We start from the raw sequence: 13,218 nt of genomic DNA, 5'->3' as shown, positions 1-13,218 counted from the left end.
AACAGGTTCCCAGCACAGTCGATGCTTTCGTGCACTCGTTGTCGACGCAACCATTCGTGTAAGTCGACTAACTGATCGCAGGAACGAAAGAAAGCTAACCCCCAAACGAGACAGAACAGCGGCTGCAGGTTTTGGTTTATATTAGTATTTTAATCATGTTTCAAGCCTCTCATAGGACAGCATTCTCCGAAGAATGCTTTCCTATGAGAGGCTTGAAACATGATTAAAATACTAATATAAACCAAAAATAGGGCAGCATTCTCCGAAGAATGCGTAGCCGCAGAAAACTTCCCGGCAAAATAAATTCTGTGTGGCAATGCAAAACTTCATTAACCAGTCTGCCACAAGCAAGTAAAGCAAAAAAAAACTGTTGCTCAATAAAGGTCGTACATTTCTAACGAGGACCTGGTAGATAGGCGACCTTCCTGAAAATCTGTAGGGGCCCAAACTAAAAATCATTAGGTGCCTGTTTCCCGCAGGCGGTCGGCTGTGTTCCACAGCTGCAGTTCTGTACTGTGTCAAGTGTGGACGGATACGTCTGTCTACAATGGATGAAGTTCGGTGGTATTTCGTTGTGAGGCTGTCGATACAATCCGTCTCACACTAAAAGTATACTCTGTTCTACTGAAGGAGTTTTAGTAGACGCAGGTTCTAACCACCGGCACTGAGCACGCATACGCAAAAGTTAAAGGCTGTCCATGTTGCATCTGCTGTAAGATAATCATAACTTTCACTTGGAATCATTTGGCTTGACGCGATTGGCCTTTGTTCAGCTTATAACCTTCACCTTTGTTCAAGCATCAGCTCACGCATATGTGTGAGCCCATGCTGAGCATGCAAAACTGACCTGAAGTGTCCAGGACATGCCGCAGGAGCACTTCGTCAATAAAAGCGGGTTTTAGTTACAAACGCGAAGGTCGTGGTAAAATAACCGCAAAGAGAAAAAGCGAAGAAGGCTCTCAACATTCGTATGCACGTGGTAGCGCTGCTTCTTCCGGTTACTGTCTCCCGAACCCGCATCGTCATTATTCAGTTACAGCTGAATGCGCGTCCCGCGTTATGTAATTACTAAATGTACGGAGGTGAGTTAAATCACATTAGCACTATGGCTTACAGACAGGTACGCGTGAATCTGGCTAGCGTTTCATAACGTCCTCTCGACTTCTTCGTCCTGCAGGGTTTGACTCATTTCTGTTCGAAATTCGCTGTACTAGCTCGCAAGATAACAATCACTATACAGCAAACCTTTTTTTTTTTGTCCTTCATACGTGCTTCAAAGAGATATATTAATATTTAAAGATAGATCATTCTTGTACAAAGGAACCAATGCAAGTATCTGCTCGTCAGAAAGATTTATTCGCGCGCGCACGGCCAAGTCATTTCTCTTTGCATGAAGCAGTATTTCTGTCGTGGGTGATAGGTTTAGTAACAGGGTGCCAGCTCGTTAACTTGGGCTTCCCATGCGTTAAGACTTTCACTCTAGTCTTTAGTTTTGCGAGGACGCTGTCTTTGTGCAATGATTCCTGTTCTTTGCTGCCAAAACTTGTTGCCGCCACCGGCAACTGTCAGACAATAGAATCTTAGCATGCTGAGCTCGTAATATGGGTGCGCCGCCTTCCTAAACATTCCGACTGCTGCTTTCGTACTTCCTTTAGCCTGCAACAAACCGTTCGACTGACCAAAGCGCTCAAAATGAAAAACCAATGCCGCATTCCCGGAAGAAATGCGTCGCAACATTTTATTGTCACTGATGTCGCGACATAGCTGAGTGCTTGTGTGCCACTCTGAACCTCTTTTCTATTCAGCAACATATTGCGCTTCCTCTTTGTTAAAATGTCAGCTCGCTTGAGAGCGACGAAAAAGAAGAACAAAATTAACTCCTACAATAACACTACGGCCGGTTCGGATGTGTAGCTATTTCCCTTTGTGAAGGCGTTCGTTAACGAACCAAACTGGCGGAAAGCCATTTTAAAAAACTCGAACTCCATACTGAGGCACCTGCTCGCGCAGGTGTAAGCCTGAGGGGTGACGCCAGCAGCAGCCGACTAATGAAATTCAAAGGCAGCTTCCAAAGCAGATACCGTTTTTGAGGCCCTAAAGGTCGACGTTTGGCTGGGTCACCTCCTCTTTCTTTTTATTTGCCTTTCGTAGCCTTCCACAGTTTCGCAAATGCGAGCGAAGAGGGTTGAAATATCGCGAATGTGTCATTTCTTCCGAGACGGTTGCAACGGCGTAGTAAATCCTCATCCCCGGAAGGTTCTCCGGGGAGGAGCCTGACTGCCAGCCGTGATATTCGCTCCCCCTGTGCACGTTTACTCCTCTTTTTTTTCCCCGCAACGGCTTCCACGCGTTACGCAAACAAGCGCATCTGTGATTGCAATGGATGGTTGTTGAGGAAGGGCGAAGCCTGGGGTTGCGTGCAGGGGTAACGTTGGGGGAGGGTGGCCCAAATCCTCGCACCACAAACCTCCCCGCGGGGAGTGAAAGAGGGGGTAGTGGGAAAGGAGGTCCGATCGGCAGCACGAAAATTAGGGACGGCTGCAGCGCGCACTTAACCTCGCGCGGTCGGGGCAATTAACCTTCTGTTGCTCATCAGTTCGCGCGGACCTTTGCGCGCGCGACCACTATAACTTCGCGCAATCTGTGGCAATCTGAGGGGTGAAACTTTATTTTTTTTTACTGCCAGCAATAACGCAAACAAGGCGAGCAATTCCGGCCAGCCGCTTGGCGCGAATTACCGCGCGCGTGGAGAGCATGAAAAGACGACGGCACAGCGATCTCACAGAGGAAGAAAATACATACGATCGAAGCGTATAGGGCGTGCGCAGCTGGTGAAACGCTGATATTTTATGTTCTCTTTCTTTTTGCCTGAGTTATGCGTTCCACTACAGGAGGCTGCAGATTGTGTAAATAAGCCGGCCATCGTACTGGCGGCCCCCCGCGCTGGCCGAGTAGCAATTAGCAATGCAGTCCCAGCGCCTCAAGCACAACGTCTGCATGCAGTGCTCTGCAGGCGTTATGCATGGAATGTTGCGGAGGGCATCGCAAATACGTCCATCGCACAGGGAATTAGGGTGGTAACTTTTTGAACGAGCGCGTTTCTCCCATCCTGCGCACCGTTGAGTCTGGGCGCGCATGGCACAGGCGCCTGAGGTACGACGGCTCTCTGGTCGTCCATGTGTCCATTACAACAATGGTTTCGTTCTGTAGCTTTCCGCCTCATGTCGGCATCAGAAAGAACGGCTTCCCCTAGCAATCGTTTTTACATTTATTTCTTGTTGGCTGTCTCCTGTACTGGTGTATTGATAATAATGTGTGTGTGTGCGTGTGTGTGTGTGTGTGTGTGTGTGTGTGTGTGTGTGTGCGTGCGTGCGTGCGTGCGTGCGTGCGTGCGTGCGTGCGTGCGTGCGTGCGTGCGTGCGTGCGTGCGTGCGTGCGTGCGTGTGTGTGTGTGTGTGTGTGTGTGTGTGTGTGTGTGTGTGTGTGTGTGTGTGTGTGTGTGTGTGTGTGTGTGTGTGTGTGTGTGTGTGTGTGTGTGTGTGTGTGTGTGTGTGTGTGTGTGTGTGTGTGTGTGTGTGTGTGTGTGTGTGTGTGTGTGTGTGTGTGTGTGTGTGTGTGTGTGTGTGTGTGTGTGTGTGTGTGTGTGTGTGTGTGTGTGTGTGTGTGTGTGTGTGTGTGTGTGTGTGTGTGTGCGCGCGCGCGTGCGTGTGTGTGTGGGGGGTGAACAAACATACATGGCGCGCATCCCTGAGCAAGACTGACATGTGAAGGACGAGAGTAATACGTACCCCCAACCTAGGAACAAAAAAGGATATATCTACGGGCTTCCGGCAAAGCAGAGAAGGCATTGTCCGCGGCCTGCCAGTACGGTCTCGGCGACAGATGGGAACGGAGGGCGGCAGAATAGGCGCCGAAAACACATCCTCCACTGTCCCTTCGCGGTCGCTTTTTCTCCGATATACGGTTCATAGAACAAAACATAATCCGCGAGCAGCCGCCGTGGGAATCTGCAGGGCAGCTGTCGCGACCGCGATTTCGGTTTTCTGTTTTGAATGCTCGGTTATACGGACACCCGAGAATCGGCCGTTAGCGGTGTCAACCGAGCGGTAGCAATAAGAACAAAATTCGTGCTGGGTGTGTTCTGTGCTCTTAATTCTCTTTTTTGTTCTTCACCATTCCTCCTCTTTCAAGGAGAAAACAATGGCTGTAATATATACGGTTTTTTTAACGCTCGCGAAGCGTTGCAAGGCCAGTACGGTAGGCACGTATGCATATGTCTGTAAGCCGCGATCTTTCGCAGGTCTCTTTGTGGTTTGGGTTTATTTTATATACTCAGCTACAAAATAGAGCTTGAACCCCAGTTCTTACGTTCTTAAACACGCTGTTCGCACAGGTTGGCGAAGGCAGTGAGAAAAGCGGTCAATATTTAGCATCAATAAACTGCCCAGTAGTTACCATTACGAGCGCAGTTTCTGTGTAGCAAAGCTGCAAGCGGCCCGCAGCACACCCGTGTCACAGTAACGAAGCGCTCAGTGACAATGAGCTTTTACTGAAAAAAAAAAACACAACGCACTAGTACATTCGAACTAGCTCGGCCCATAGCATGGGCGATCATGTTTCGCGCGTGACTTCGTGGCCACGAAGCCACGCGATGACGGTCGCCCCTGCGGTTTCGGTCCTCCCATTCCTCGCAATTAGCGCTCATGATGCGCTTTGTATTGAGCGCGCGCACTCCTGACGCATTAATTGGCCACGTGCACACTCGGACGATTAGCTCGTCAATTGCGGGGGCGATGGGCTCGTTGCCCGGCCGTCCCGACGGCTGTGCCCGCCAGACGCATCCCTTGACGCCCCACGGACAAAGGTGGCGGCAGTCGCATGGGCGCACACGGGCGAGGGCGAGGCTTCCTTACCGCGGCGGGCCACTGTCGCCGTACGCGCGGGCTGCCTTCGCGCCGCCGTGGGAGCAGCAGGGCGGATGACGAAAGTGGGCGAGGCTCCGTGGTGCTCGATGTGCCAGCATGTTCAGCGCCGGCGAGCCTGGACGCCGCGACAGCTGTCGCGAACGGCGCGCCGAAAGCGTTCCCCTCCGAGCAAAAGCAGGTGGAGCCGCTCGGGAGGCCGGAGAAAAGACCGCCTCGCGCTGCCACCTAAACGCAGCTTTTCTTTTTGGTCCACGGTGAGGCGGGCGGAGGCTCCGGCACCTTTCAGCGCCGCCGAACAAAAAGCGGCAAGCGGCTCAAGAAACGCCGGCGTGTCCGCAGCGATCAGCCCTAAGGAGCGACTCGTGGGCTGCGCCGCCGCACGGCAGCAGCAGCAGCAGCAGCAGCAGGCGCTCCGGAAGGCTAATGGGCATCTGCGCTTGTAAGATGGCGACGCGAACGTGGTCTAGGGAGGCGCCGAGAACGCAAGCAGTACGATTACCGCGGCGTAAAGAGGTGAAGCACTGCAGTGCCTAGCGTTTTATTCAGCGCGGTTTGCTGAATATTGATTAAAACAGATTTGCAGTCAGTGCGCGCCACAGATCCGACGATGCCTCCATTATAAGTTATGCTACGCTCTATTAAGCCTGGCGTTCTTAATGCAGAAATGCATTTGACGTCTACATTCGCGGTTTCCGCGGGCTTGGTTTTTTCACTTTTTTGTCCAAACCCAACAACAATCGTAAACCCAAAGGATGGGTTGTCCATGTAGTCCACGCAGGATTTGAAGAAAAGGGTTAAGAAGAAAAAGTAGTACTGCGCGAAAAAGACGATGCTAGCTTAGAATAATCGCGTGGGTGTGAAAGACTGAAACGTTAACCACGTGGGAGTCGATTCAAAGAACAATGCCTGCAGTACGCTGTCAACTGTCCCATGTCGTCTTGCTTAAATGGTCATACTGTGTGGTGCTCACCGCCACAAACACATTTAAGAGAATTCTGCACAGGAGGCCGAAGGGGACAGTCGTTGAATCTTCGGGACGGCGCCTCAGTTAAACCCCTTTGTGAGAATGTCTTAGTTTAATGATACCTTCGTTGCGCTATACACCCTCATTCGAAAAAAAGTGCAGGTGGTTGTATTAAATGCGCGATTGCAAAGTATAGCGCTGGTCGAAAGATTTGCATACTTTACGCTTATCGTCTTCCTCCAACAATGACTTATTATTGCATCTAACTCTCAGACAAAGCGTGTTTGCGAAGTGCAGAAACGTAGACGGAGGGCAACTTAAAAATTAAAATCTCCTTACGGAGAATGCAGCTGCTGGACTTGTATATAAAACATCATACCGGGTCCATGCGGCTCAAGTAGCCGCGTGATGTTCGTATAGCGTGCCTGTGTGCAATCACGTACAAAAATAAGAAGAGCCGTTGAAAAGAGCACGTGCGCGCCGTGATAACGACAGTATTTGGGGCTCAAGCAGTAACAACGTGAAAACCAATGTTAAATAGCTCTTCGCGATTTGAATCACTTGGAAACTATTTAGAATTTTGCAAACCATCATCACTAAGACCCTAGCACGAGCAAAACATTTCGCCTTTTAACCTGAGTACTGACACGTACAAATATAGTTTGTTTTTTTTCCCCGCGGAATAGAGGAACTTGAAGCGCCCTTTTTGGCCCTCTCCATACCCAGAAGTTATGGACAAGCGCATTTTTCAAAGGCAAGTTGTTTATGAACACAATTTTTTTCATATATCGTAAGATTCTACTGTAACAACGAAAATATCCGATAATCTCCCCCTCGGCAGGCTGGCATTTTTTTTAATATCAATGTTCTTACTATTGGCAAAACCATTCTCCACTGGTTTTTTATGGCAGTCTTAACTACTCGATGCGAGCGATGAGGAAAATTTAAAAGCAAGATTTTGCTACGCATCGGAGGACTGCATCATAACGTCAAATATTTCCGTAACAGTGCCTTGCAATATTCCACACTTCACTCACAATTAAAAATTATGTACAAAAATCCTGGACTTGCGTGCTCTGCTTTGAAATAAGTTTTAGATTCTGCGAAGCCCTCACTGATAATTACATCCCACTTCGTAGAATAGCGTGCACTAAACGTTCACCATGGTTCAGTGTTTCTTTGAGGCGACTGCTAAACAAAAAAAACGCATCTTTCATCGCTGCACGGCATCTAACTCTACTCAGAGATGGAATGCTTATCGTACTGTGGCTCGCAATACAAAAATGCCCTTTTCAGCGCGAAACGCAACTTCATTCAACATACCTTGCCTAGAATGCTGATTACTAACCCGCGCAAGTTCTGGACTATCCTTAACGTGAAACCAAAAAAAGATATGATACTGAAAGATAACCAAGGTGACCTGGTCCCACTGAACGAATGTTGCACATTATTAAATCGTACATTTTCTCTACGTTTCGTAACAACTGCACCGTTACTCTTCCCGACATGCCTACATTTGACTCCCAAATGATGGATGCCATCACCATTGACTGGAAGGGAATTTACAAACTTATTGATAATGCTAAAATGTCATCTTCTGCAGGTGCTCATGGTATCAGTAACAAGATGTTGAAACACACTATTACTTATTCTTCACTTATGTTGTCCGAAATTTTTACTCAATCATTGCAGGCCGGCACGCTCCCTGACGACTGAAAGGTGGGCAAGGTGGTTCCAGTAAACAAGTCTGGTGATGTTCACAGCCCTATAAACTACAGCCCAATATCATTAACTTCTAGTCCATGCAAATTACTTGAACATGTAATCTATTCTGCCCTCATGAGTCACCTTGAGTCCAATTCTTTTTTTACAGCCCATCAACATGGTTTTCGAAGAAATCATTCATGTGAAGCACAGTTAATCGCTTTTAGTAATGACCTTTTTGCAGCTTTGGATCGTTCTTCGATTTTTATTGCATATTCATTGACTTTGCTAAAGCCTTCGATACCGTCTCTCATCCTCTTCTACTTTTCAAACTTAGCAAACTTAACATAGATAGCAATGTATTAAAATGGATTGAGTGTTTTTTAGCTAGTCGTACCTAGTATGTAACAGCTAATGACCATAATTCTGATCTTTCTTCAGTAACATCGGGCGTTCCTCAAGGATCAGTTCTAGGGCCTCTCCTTTTCCTAATCTATATTAATGATCTTCCTGATTTCATAACATCATCTATCAGGCTGTTCGCTGGCGACTGCGTAATTTACAGAAAAATTTCCAACCCATCTGATACCTTAGTTCTTCAATCTGACATTAATAACATTTCTGCTTGGTGCGACACTTGGCTAGTGAAGCTTGATGCATCTAAATGTAAAGCAATGAAAGTAACAGGAATACCTTCCAAAACTAACCGGCATCCATATATTCTAAATGGCTCCCCCTTAGCTTTTGTTTCTGCATATAAGTATCTTGGCGTATACATTACCAATGACCTCTCATGGAAAACGCATATCGAGCACATAACTAACAATGCTAATCGCATGCTTGGTTTCCTTCGCCGTAACTTTTCACTTGCTCCGGTTAGTTTAAAACTACTTCTATACAAAACGGTCGTCCGATCTAAAATAGATAATGCGCATTCCGTATGGGACCCTAACATTAAATCACTGATTAATGCCTTAGAATCTGTTCAGAATCGTTCAGCCCGTTTTATCTTGTCTAACTACTCTCGTTCGTCTAGGGTCACACTCATGAAGCGAACTCTAGACCTTCAAGACCTTTCACTGCGGCGTCATCTTTCTAGACTTTTAACTTTCCACAAAATATATTACAAGTTATGCATCATCCCGTATTGATCAAAGATTCAAAGTGAGAGTTCCAAGCTGCAGAACTAGCCAGTACTTTCATTCTTTCCTGCCCAAGACCAGCTCAGACTGTAACCACCTGCCCGCCTGCATCGTCTGCATCCCACAACCAGAAGCACTCAAATCTGAGCTTCTTCATCATTTATGTTAATATCTCTCCTTTTGTATTTGATTTTGATTAATCACTTACCACTCCTATCGGTAACGCCTCAACGATCCTGATAGTAACGAAATAAATAAATAAATAAATAAATAAATTTGTAGCTAATGTGTTCTTTGCGTTTCCATGTACTTTCATATATCGCATATGCTGCTGATTGGTGCGATTGATTGGGTTCGTGCGTCGGTTTTTGTCCTCTCTTGCCATGTATACTTACGCAAGATTTGGAGTAGGTGAAAATAAAATGAAAATAAACTTCCCTGCTCGCATTCGAACGATGTGAAACCTTAGATTGAAGCTTCGAAACGTGGCCTAGGCGTCAAGAGCAATGAAAATGAAATTGTGTGTGAGGCGTTCGTTCTACTGTAAATGCCGCTTAACCACAAACTACACAATAATATTATCTATTGTTTACAGCATGGGTAATTCTTTTGCTTCAGAGACATTTCATCCGAACTTCTCCTTTTTTTCTTTTTAGCAAGTTAACCATGGAAGTTGACATTAACAAGCGCAGCACTCAATAATATATCCATCATTGTTTTGATAGCTTAATTAAATAAAAATTTAACTGTGTTTCCCGAGTTACAACTTGATGTTTTTTTTTCCTGGAATCCTCTTCGTGTTCGCAAGCACAGGTGTGAAATCCTCCAAGGCAATGCTTGCTCGCTACAATTACTTTCTTTACTTTTTGTGACTCCTATTACGCGTCCCTGAAAAGCGCGGCCCTTCTGCAATGATGTGAATCAGATGAACTCAGCTATAGCGAATCGGACATTCCGAATTATAGACGTGATCAGGTTGTTCTTAATTCCTCTCCACCAAACAGCCACAGTCTGCATTTCTCAATCTAATTTGTCTCCTATGTCGTGAAAAATGTTTTATCCTCTCTTTTTTTGTTATTAATATTGCCAGATCAGCCTGCATTTCGCTCGGTACCACCCTCGTTACCTCTGCAAAGATTTTGAAGTCGCTCTGCACCAGCCGCTTGATGCTCAAAGAAAACCGCACATGTTTACGTCACCTAACGCTGCGCCCGATTCTTCGGCTTTCTTAGCGAAGGGCTAACGGTGATATCTGTAATAAAGACACGAATGCCAGAAGTAGTGCTGAGGTCAGGGCAACTTAAGGCTGCGAAAGCCTTGTGTTATACAAGCGTGTGAATAAACCGAGATTGCTTAGAATATACGCCACAAGCTGCTCATTTGATACACCTGTTTTTTTATTGGAAGAAAACAAATTGGCTCAGATACAGCGTGCATTATTTTGTATTTTGCCCAGCTCACTGCCGTCATGTGTGCATTTTTATAATACAGTACCCCTCAGCTGCGATATTGCGGGAGGAGTTGACGAGAAAGGGTAATATTCGTTCTTGTTTTTTCTCGGGACAGACACATCGCTGCCAACCATCCAGTCTCTCTGTACAAATATCCGTGGCCAGTCATGGCCCCTAACGTTCTTATAGCAGGGTAGTAAAACGAAGTGCAAGAACCCGTGATCGTTTTGTGCTTGTCTTAAACTATAACCCCTTTCACATGCCCCCGGGCCAAACGGCTTGTTGTTCGTTAGTGTGTCAGGGGAATACTGGCTCTCCTGGCTGCGCAAAGCACTAGGGTGCTGACGCGGTCGTTTTGGTGGGCCTGGAAATAGCCGATAACGGCGAGCACTAATGCAAATAAGCAGGCATTAAGGTCCCTTCTGTTTTCACTGAGTACTGCGTATAGAACCAGTAAGGCTAATTTTGCTTTTGTTTATTTTTGCTTCTCCTGCTGATCGCTTAATAGTGACGCTGGAGGCACAGACTACAGGATACTTTCAGCTAGTTATGGCTGGGTAAAAAATGTAAGGCGAAAAAAAACTAAAATGTTGAAGCACTAAAAAAACCTAAAGCAGACAGGTGATTAGACAGAAGAAACTGATGAGCACTGCTTATTTCTCTGAATTATTCAGCGACGACTGCAGCTACGTGTAGGCCCGACCGACTCTTGGGCTCCATGAATTCCCGCGGCTGTCACACGCTGTCACGCTGTTCGTAACGGGGAGGTTTCAGGCAGAAATCTAGTCAGCTCGTTTGATGTCTGCGCGTCCGGAAGTAGAAATGAAAACCATGTGAGGAAAACAGCGCTAAGGGAAAGGCAACGGTTGATTTATCTGGAAAAAGCGATTGTTCCAGAGAAGCGAAGGCAACGTATGCATGTATACCGCACACGCTGTGAACGGAACCACCACTTCTGTCCCTCCTTTCCTTCCTCGCCTCTGTTTCTTTCTTTTTCACAATAATAATAAAAAAACATTTCGATCAACAAGTCGCGTTGACGCATTTGTATACGTTTTTCTTTCGTTTTGTTTGAGCGTGGCTTTTCTCGGAGAGAGGAAAAGGCAATGTCGATATTGCATGTAACAAACATGTGGCAGGCCAGTCGAAGACAACGGCGCCAGTGTCACGGCCGGCTCCATTAAAGCCCGTGACAGCAGTCGTTTATGGAGCAGGCTCCGCGAGTGCAGCGCGTCGTCGCGCGCGAGGAGCAGGCAGCGGCGCCCAGCCCCATTATAGTACAGCGGCACAGGGCGCGGCGCGCTTTCCACCAGTGCAGGGTGTTTTTCAGCCGTGCTCGTCCAACTACGGCCACCGCTTGGATTCGCCCTCTCTTTTGCGATTATTGAGCGCAACGGACCGCCAAAGTGCCACGGCTCTTTCTCCACTGTTGCGCAGGGGGCGGCGAAAGGGCCGTTAGCTGGCGTGGCGAGTCCGTCAGGACCTCCAGAGAAAAAGTGGCGTTCGCTGCTCTTCGGGTCTTATACGGCCTAGGCTCGATTGATTCATGTGAGCTCTTTCAAATACGATGAGCGGAAGAAGATAGGTGCGACGGCAAGAGCTTTCTTTTTGTTATTATTGTTATTACTACTGTTACTTCCTGCGCAACGTGCCCGCTGTACTCGAAAGCGAGTTGATAGCGGCCCACGGGAAAGAACGCACTAACAGCTTGCTACGGTAATGCATTGCGGCGTCGATTTATCCATAGAAAGCTTCATTTTGTAACAAACATAGCCAGCGAAAGGAAAGGAACTCTCGCTTGCTGTTTGCTACAATTTCGGTCATTAAGTTGTCTGCGTCCCGGAAGCCAGCTGCCGGCAAGTCCGGTTGAGGTCTTCAGGGTAGATTCGATGTTACGGTGCTGCAAGTGGGCCTCGATTGCTGAAGATATTTGGGCGTTTCGACTGTGTTATTGTGGATTTTTTATTTTTTCTACATTGTACTTCTTCGCAAAAGAGATATAAAACGTTTATTAAACAAAAAGGAATTCTTCAGTCAAATGGGTGGTATCCTGAATTCAGGACGCCACTGGCTTGCGCTGCTTCGCGGACCCGTCAGATGAGCTTGCGTCCAAGTCATGGCTGTAGAGGGCTACCTCCCACTGCTCGTACGATGTATGTGCTGTTGTGAGGTGTAACTTTCTCATGCAGCGTAGCAAGGGTATTGCAGTCAATACCTGCACTCTTGGCAGTGTGGCGAGAGAAAAAAAAAAGAGCGTTCGTTTCTAAGGTGTGTGCGCTGGCCTCGCACCTGAATGCTGCCGCGTGTGGCTGGTACGTAGAGGTATCGAGAGCAAATTACGCTTCCCGAAGAGGTACATTGATGCAGGCAAGTGGCGGGAGAGAACAGAGTGGGTAAAGGGAAAAGAACGAGTTAATGATATCCTGCAGCTGAAATCAAGAAAAGGAAATGGGGATGGGCACGTAACGCGGAGAACAGTTAACTGATGGTCGCTCAGGGTAACGAGGCAGATCCCAAGATAAGGTAAATGTATCAGGGGACGGCAAAGGGTGTGGCAGAACGCTGTGATTAGGAAGTTAGCGCAGCTAGGGCGGCTGTAACTCGGGTAGAACAAGGCTAATTGGATGAGAATTTGAGAGTCATTTGCAGCGGACGTAGCTGAGCTGAGCTGATGAAGATGATGATATTTCAAGAACTTAACTTCGACCGTTACTGCCGCACCATAGGCCGCTCTCTTCATAGCTTCATGATGACGTACATTGACAGCACATTATTATACTGCGCTTCTTCTCAGGGTCAGGGAAGGAAAGGAAGAGAGGAAAGGGAAGGAAGCTCTTGATACTATTCCTTCTGAAGTTGAAAGTATTATTGCCCCGCACACTCGAGCCAAAATCAATCGAAATGTCTCGATCCAGCACCATTAGTTAGTTAATCAGCTGAACGATAGCAGTGCGTAGTAAGTGCTTTAAGCGGCTGTACGATAAAAGGAAACATCTCGCACGAAACTGCACTTAGAGCGGTACTATTGTGTG

General features: G+C 47.1%; 1 protein-coding gene across 3 annotated transcripts in view; it reads left to right on the top strand.

Moving 5' to 3' along the window:
* Positions 1–13,218, top strand: part of Oamb (Octopamine receptor in mushroom bodies) — a 508,904-nt gene that overhangs the window by 483,095 nt on the left and 12,591 nt on the right. The window lies entirely within an intron of this gene.

Source organism: Amblyomma americanum, chromosome 1, assembly GCF_052857255.1.
Source record: "Amblyomma americanum isolate KBUSLIRL-KWMA chromosome 1, ASM5285725v1, whole genome shotgun sequence".
NCBI classification, from domain to species: Eukaryota; Metazoa; Arthropoda; class Arachnida; order Ixodida; family Ixodidae; genus Amblyomma; species Amblyomma americanum.
The sequence above is the reverse complement of the archived record's forward strand: the minus strand, read 5'-3'. Positions and strand labels throughout refer to the sequence as shown.